This window comes from Scyliorhinus canicula, chromosome 13 (genome assembly GCF_902713615.1).
Source record: "Scyliorhinus canicula chromosome 13, sScyCan1.1, whole genome shotgun sequence".
NCBI classification, from domain to species: Eukaryota; Metazoa; Chordata; class Chondrichthyes; order Carcharhiniformes; family Scyliorhinidae; genus Scyliorhinus; species Scyliorhinus canicula.
In genome coordinates, this window is record NC_052158.1 from 69,263,722 (window position 1) to 69,270,969 (window position 7,248).

A 7,248-nucleotide genomic window follows, 5' to 3' on the forward strand; every position below is an offset into this window, starting at 1 on the left:
GCATACACCATGCGAGTATGAGTATTAAGTTCATTTGTTCAACAATGGTCTGTTGGCTAATTTTAATTAGTAAATTAGAAATTGAATTGGCCACAAGTGGATCGCAGGTGACTTGTGACTAATGTATTGGACATGAAATGAAATGAAAAATGAAAATCGCTTGTTGTCACAAGTAGGTTTATTGTCACAAGCAGGCTGGTACGGGAGGTTGGTACATCATTTCATGTCTGGAATAAAACTCATCGTTAGTGAGGTCAATGATTTAGCATTGTAATTACTGAATCATCACTTCACTCCCCTTGAAGTTCACTGGCTGAATCTCAACGACCTGGTTGCAAAATTGAATTAGCCAGATGGCAGGGAAAGTAATTCAGCATTGATAGTACCGAAGGAAATGGCTTTAACTACATGAATTTGGATGGCCAGCTAGTTCCAAATTAATTCACCCAATAAGCAAGACCCTTTACTTTACCCCATTTGTACCTTAAATCATTTTTAGAGTTTTCTCCTCTAACATGCAACATGGACTCTGCGCCCCATGTTGAAAACCCCCTGATATCATTCCTAATGTCACCTTTTACTGGTGTCCATTTATTCTACTCCTGCTGTTTTATTTGAAAGCAATATTCCAAATTAACATTTTGTATTCTTGTAAAGCGCAAGGCATGTCTAGCTCTGCTCACTGAGAAACAAAGGAGACAGAGGGAGTGCAGAGAAGAGCCAGGAGGTTGTCCTTCATGTCAAGTGTTTGATGTGTGGGGAAAGATTGAAGAAACCTGTGCTTTTCCATCTTGAATGGTGTCTCTTCTTCTTGGGTGAAGTTACATATTTCCAGCGTTTCCTCGTGTTATTTCTGACATCCAGCATCTACAGCACTTACTTGCTTTTGAATATGATCCCTTTCTATTGGTGTGGAAACAATTTAACTGTGCTCGTGGAAGTCAAATATAAAAAGTTGCAATTACGAGGAACCTGAAACATGAGAAAACATCACAAGGGGGTTTGCCAATTGATTGTTCTGCATTAATCATCTTCCGTCTGCTTATATAACTTCCTTTTGTGTGCATTGCTTCCTACAATAAACAATTAGTGATTTTATTTTAAGCTGAAACATTCTGTCAGCATGGTGCCTTTCCGCCCGGTCGCTGCCAAAGGGTAGATTGTTCACTCCGCACCCAATAACTCTCATAGAAGGGCAGATACTTGCTTTGTGGGGAATGTGGTTAAACTTTGTGTTGGGAGCACAAGGGGGACAGGCTAGAAAACCCTTTGCCTTTCCAGCTACAAAGGGTAGAGGTATGTGTCGGGCAATTCATCGGGTGAAACCTCCAAGAATGTGTCCAACTGGAGTTGCTAGCCCTGGGAGCCAGGGACTCGTTGCTTGTCAGGAGCATGGTGATATCTGCCTTCACAGGGTATATATTACAAACGTAAAACAAACGGGATTGGCCATGCTAAATTGCCCGTAGTGTCCTAATAAAAGTAAGGTTAAGGGGGGGATTGTTGGGTTACGGGTATAGGGTGGATGAGTAGGGTGATCATTGTTCGGCACAACATTGAGGGCCGAAGGGCCTGTTCTGTGCTGTACTGTTCTATGTTCTATGTTCTAACCCTATTTTAGGATATACATTTTGCACCCCGAGGATATCTGAAAAATGTCTGACCCAACATTCAATCAGGCCATTTTTCAGACATCTGCCCAAAACCGGCATTAGATCCTTCACATAACTATCAGCCGAACACCTGCTTTAGTTTCCTCACTGAAATTAAACTGTGATGAGTGTCGGGCCTGTCCTGCTCAGGAATTTCCAGCGCCCAGTGTGGGCTCAATTTGAGGTGAAGTTATACATTTGATAATTTGTTTCAAAAGCTTTCCTATCTCTCAGAGCAGGAGGGGAACTCTGAACTCACGCCTTGTCCCCTTTCACCATCTGCTCGTTTAACCACGTTGAATCCCAATCCGTTTACACCTCAGTTCTAAAGTTAAATATGGATGAAAGACAGTCGCAAGAAAGCACCTTAGCTCAGAAAATGAAAATGCAGTCAGTTTGGAGGAAGCAAAGAAGCAACAAAAAATATTAGCAGTTGCTGTTTTTAACCCTCATCAACACCTATACTGTTGGGCAGAGTAAAAATCAGGAAATTAAGGTACATGCAAAAAAGATAATACAGTAATCACGGGGAAACCTTCATTTTTATATAGATTAAGAAATCCAAATTTGCCATAATAGTTTGGAGGTTGAGTCCATGGAATGTATACAATATAGTCTTCTACATTAGTAGATCGAGGACTCAACTAGGAGGTCTAGTATTGTGCAATGAGAGGGGGTTAATTAAGAACCTTATAGTAAAGTAGCCTTTAGAGAAGAGTGACCATAATATCATAGAATTTTGTATTGAGTTTGAAAGTGATTTAAGTAAATCCGAAAGGGTCTTAAACTCTAAACAAAGCAAACTATATAAGTATGATAGGCGAGATGCTAAGATAGATTGGGAAACCATATCAAAAGACCAGCAATAGCAAGCATTTAGAGAATTAATATATAATTTGCAACAAATATACATTTAAGGCAAAAAAGTTCCACAGAAAAAGAGATCAAACCTTTGCTAACAAGGTAGTATTAGATCAAAAACTTCTGGTTGCGGCTATGCCTGGATAGGTCACACGGTCGGCAGCTCCCGCCGATAACAGACTTTTGGGCCCTTTTAAGGAGCCTCAGCGGCATTTGTTCGATGATTCCCGGTGTGGGAAGGAAGCTGTGAGGGTCCCCCAGCACTGTATGGAGTGGACCAGGAGCGGAGCAGTCAAAAAAGTAGCTTTAGAGCAGAGAGGAGAACGGGTGCGAGAAAACAAGCTGCTTTGCTGACTTGAAGGCGGAGATGCTGGCCCCTATGAAGCCGTTGAATGAAAGGTTGGTGGGGACCCAGAAGATGCAGGGGACGGCGATCAAGGATGTGCAGCAGAAGGCCTCTGACAATGAGGACGAGATTCTGGGCCTGGCGGTTAGAGTGGAAGTGCACGAGGCGCTTCACAAAAAATGGCAGGAGAAGCTGGAGGACCTGGAGAATAGGTCGAGGAGGCAGAACCTGCGGATTCTGGGTCTCCCTGAAGGCTTGGAGGGGTCGGATACTGGGGTGTATGTGACCATGATGCGGAGCACGCTGATGGATGCGGGGGCCTTCCTGAGGCCCCTGGAGCTGGATGGAGCGCACAGAGTCCTGGCAAGGAGGCCGAGAGCGAACGAGCCGCCGAGGGCTATGGTGGTGAGGTTTCACCACTTCACCGACAGGGAGTGTGTCCTGCGATGGGCGAAGAAGGAGCGGAGCAGCAGGTGGGAGAATACCGAGATCCGTATTTATCAGGACTGGAGTGTAGAGCTGGCCAAGAAGCGGGTAGGATTCAACCGGGCTAAGGCAATCCTCCACGGGAAGGGGGTGAAGTTTGGGCTGTTACAGCCGGCAAGACTGTGGGTCACATACCAGGACCAACACCACTATTTTGATACGCCGGATGAGGCGTGGACTTTCATCAAAAAGGAGAAGCTGGAGATGAATTAATGGTTTGCAGTATGTTATGTGGGATGTTGGTGAGGGACAGGGGGCGATGCTTGTTTGGGTGGGGTTTTATTTCCCCGTGTCTTCTTGGGACTGGGTGGGCCCGTAGCCCGGAGCCCTCGAGGACTGGGGTGTGGTTGTAGTTAAAGGGAACTACGCCACAGGGGGTGGGGTCGGCCCAGGCAGGGAGAGTGGCTTTTTCCCGCGAAATGGTGGGGGTGGTACCTGAAGTAGTTGGGGGGGGGGGGGGGGGGGGGGGGGGGGGGGGGGGGGGGCGGTACTGTGTTCGATGTCCGCGTTGGCTTATATGGGGTGTAGGGGGGAGGGACTTTCACTACCCCATTTTGGTGGGGGGAGGGCTGGTGATCTGTATGGGAAATCCAAAAGGGGATCGGAGGCAGAGGCGGGAGCGGCTGGGGTCAGCTGATCACGTGGAACGTGAGAGGCTTGAATGGGCCGGTCAAGGGGGCCTGGGTGTTTTCGCACTTAAAGGGGCTGAAGGCAGACGTAGCCATGCTACAGGAAACACACCTGAAGATCACAGATCAAACTAGGCTGAGGAAGGGATGGGTGGGATAGGTTTTTCACTCAGGGCCGGATGCGAAAAACAGGGGGGTCGCAACCCTGGTGAGTAAGCGGGTGGCATTTGAGACGGTGGGTATTGTGGCAGATAAAGGGGCCGGTATGTGATGGTGAGTGGTAGGCTGCAGGGGGCCCGGGTGGTGCTGGTCAATGTGTATGCCCCAAACTGGGACGATGCAGGGTTCATGAAGCGGATGTTGAGTCGGATCCCGGATCTGGAGGCAGGTAGTTTGATAATGGGGGTGGGTGGGGGGGGGGGGGGGGGGGGGGGGGGGGAGGAACTTCAATACGGGTCTGGACCCGGCACTGGATCGGTCTAGATCGAGATTGGGTAAGAGGCCGGCAGCGGCTAAGGTTCTGAGGGGGTTCATGGACCAGATGGGGAGTGGATCCGTGGAGATTTGATAGGCCAAGGGTGAGGGAGTTTTCCTTCTTCTCCCATGTGCACAAGGCTTACTCGCGGATAGATTTTTTCGTGGTAACAGGGCGCTAATCTCTAATGGAGAGGGTGGAGTATTCGGCCATTGTGATCTCGGACCATGACCCACACTGGGTGAACCTGGAGATGGGGGAGGAGGGAGGCCAGCGCCCGTTGTGGCGAATGGACGTAGGACTACTGGCGGACGAGGGAGGTCTGTGGGCAGGTCCGAGGGGTGCATCCAAAGATATGTGGAGGCCAATGATAATGGGGAGGTGTCGGTGAGTGTGGTCTGGGAGGCGCTGAAGGCAGTGGTCAGGGGGGAGTTAATCTCAATCAGGGCCCACAGGGAGAAGAGGGATAGGATGGAGAGGGAGAGATTGGTGGGGGAGATACTGAGGGTGGATAGGAGATATGCGGAATCCGCTGAGGAGGGGCTGTTGAAGATGTGCCGGAGCCTCCAAACGGAGTTTGACTTGCTGACTACGGGGAAGGCTGAGGCCCAGTTGAGGAAGCTACAGGGAGCAGTGTATGAGAATGGGGAGAAGGCAAGCCGGATGTTAGCACATCAGCCGCGGAAGAGGGAGGCGGCTAGGGAGATTGGGGATATTAGGGATAGGAGGGGGAACACGGTGAGGAGTCCAGCTAAAATAAATGTCTTTAAGGACTTTTATGGTGAATTGTACGAGTCAAAGCCCCCAGAGGTGGTGGGGGGGGGGGGGGGGGGGGGGGTGCGACAGTTCCTGGAGCAACTAAGGTTTCCAAAGGTGGAGGAAGGAGGAAGCCTTTGATCGGGTGGATTCGGAGTACCTGTGGGAGGTGTTAGGCGGGTTCGGGTTTGGGGAGGAATTCATAGGATGGGTCAAATTGTTGTACCAGACCCCGGTACCGAGTGTTTCGACCAACCGGCTGCGGTCAGAGTATTTCAGGTTATATCGTGGAACGAGGCAGGGGTGCCCTTTGTCCCCGCTGCTGGTTGCCCTGGCGATTGAGCCGCTGGCCATAGCATTGAGGGAATCCAGAAACTGGAGGGGATTGGTCCCGGGGGGGGGGGGGGGATTTGGCGTCTCACTGTATGCGGATGACCTGTAGGATAGCTGGTGGGTTCCTAAGCTGGCATAGGGCGGGATTCAAAAGATGGGGGACTTGTTCATCGATGGGATCTTTGCCAGTCTGAGGGCGCTGGAGGAGAAATTTGGGTTATCCCCGGGGAATACCTTTAGGTAAATGCAGGTTCGGGCGTTCGTGAAAAAGCAGGTGGGGGAATTTCCACTGCTGCCTGCCCGGAGGATACAGGATAGGGTGGTCTCGGGCGTGTGGGTAGGGGATGGCAAGATATCGGAAATATATCAGGAGCTGCAGGAGGTGGAGGAGATTTCGGTGGAAGAGCTGAAGGGCAAATGGGAGGAGGAGCTGGGTGAGGATCTGGATGAGGGCCTGTGGGCTGACGCCATGGACAGGGTCAATTCCTCCTCATCTTGCGCCAGGCTCAGCCTGATCCAGTTTAAAGTGGTGCATCGGGCGCATATGACAAGGGCAAGAATGAGTAAGTTTTTTGGGGTGGAGGACAGATGTGTGAGGTGTTCGGGGAGTCCAGCAAACCACGCCCATATGTTCTGGTCGTGCCCGGCGCTTGTGGAGTTCTGGAAGGGCTTTGCAAAGGTTATGTTCAAGGTCTTGGACACTCGGGTAAAACCGAGCTGGGGGATAGCGATATTTGGGGTATCGTAGGATCCGGGAGTGCAGGAGTCGAAAGAGGCCGGAGTTCTGGCCTTTGCCTCCTTGGTAGCCCGGAGAAGGCTCTTGTTAATGTGGAGGGACACGAATCCCCCAAGCGTGGAGGCTTGGGTCAAAGACATGGCAGGGTTTCTCAGGATGGAGAAGATAAAGTTTGCCTTGCAGGGTCCTTGCAGGGGTTCTCCAGGCAGTGGCAGCCGTTCCTTGACTTTCTCGTGGAACGATAGGTGGTCAGTAGCAGCAGCAGCAACCCGGGGGTATGGGTGGGTTGTTTTTACATTATTTGTTAGGGGCGGATGTCCGATTTTGTGTTGTTTTGTTAACATTTTAGCTGGATAGAGGGTTAAGTGGTTTTTGTTGATATATTGCTTTGTTCTCTCTGCGTTATTTTCTTTTTTGTAGTGTTTTGTAAAAAATCATTGAAAAATTTGGAATAAAAACATTAAAAAAAAGATAGTATTAGATCAAAGGAAAGGGCTTAGCTTGTTGCCAGAAAATGTAGTAAGCCTGAGGATTGGGAGGATTTTAGAGTTTAGCAAAAGCAACTGAGAAATTCATCAGTAAAGAGAAAGGAGACTACGAAAGTAGACTAGTAACAGATATAATAGGTTATAAATGTTCCTATTGGTCTGTAAATAGAAAGAGAATGATGAAAGTAAACATGAACTTGTTATAGGCAGAGACAGGTGAAATTATAATGGTTAATAAGGAAATGAGGGACAGGCAGGAGAAGTATATGTCCAAGGTGGCTCCCGCCCTGGTCTTTGATTTTTGGACTTGTCAAACACGGTGTCTGGGGATTTTGGCCATCAAAACCAGCCCATCATATGGGTATGGAATTTGTCATTGAAAATATGTCAAAATCTATGAAGAAGGTTGGTGGTAAGAAGATTGCATTGGGGTAATCCTTCGAAGGAGCCAGTGGGTTTAGATGGGAGGCGGGGGGGGGGGGGGGG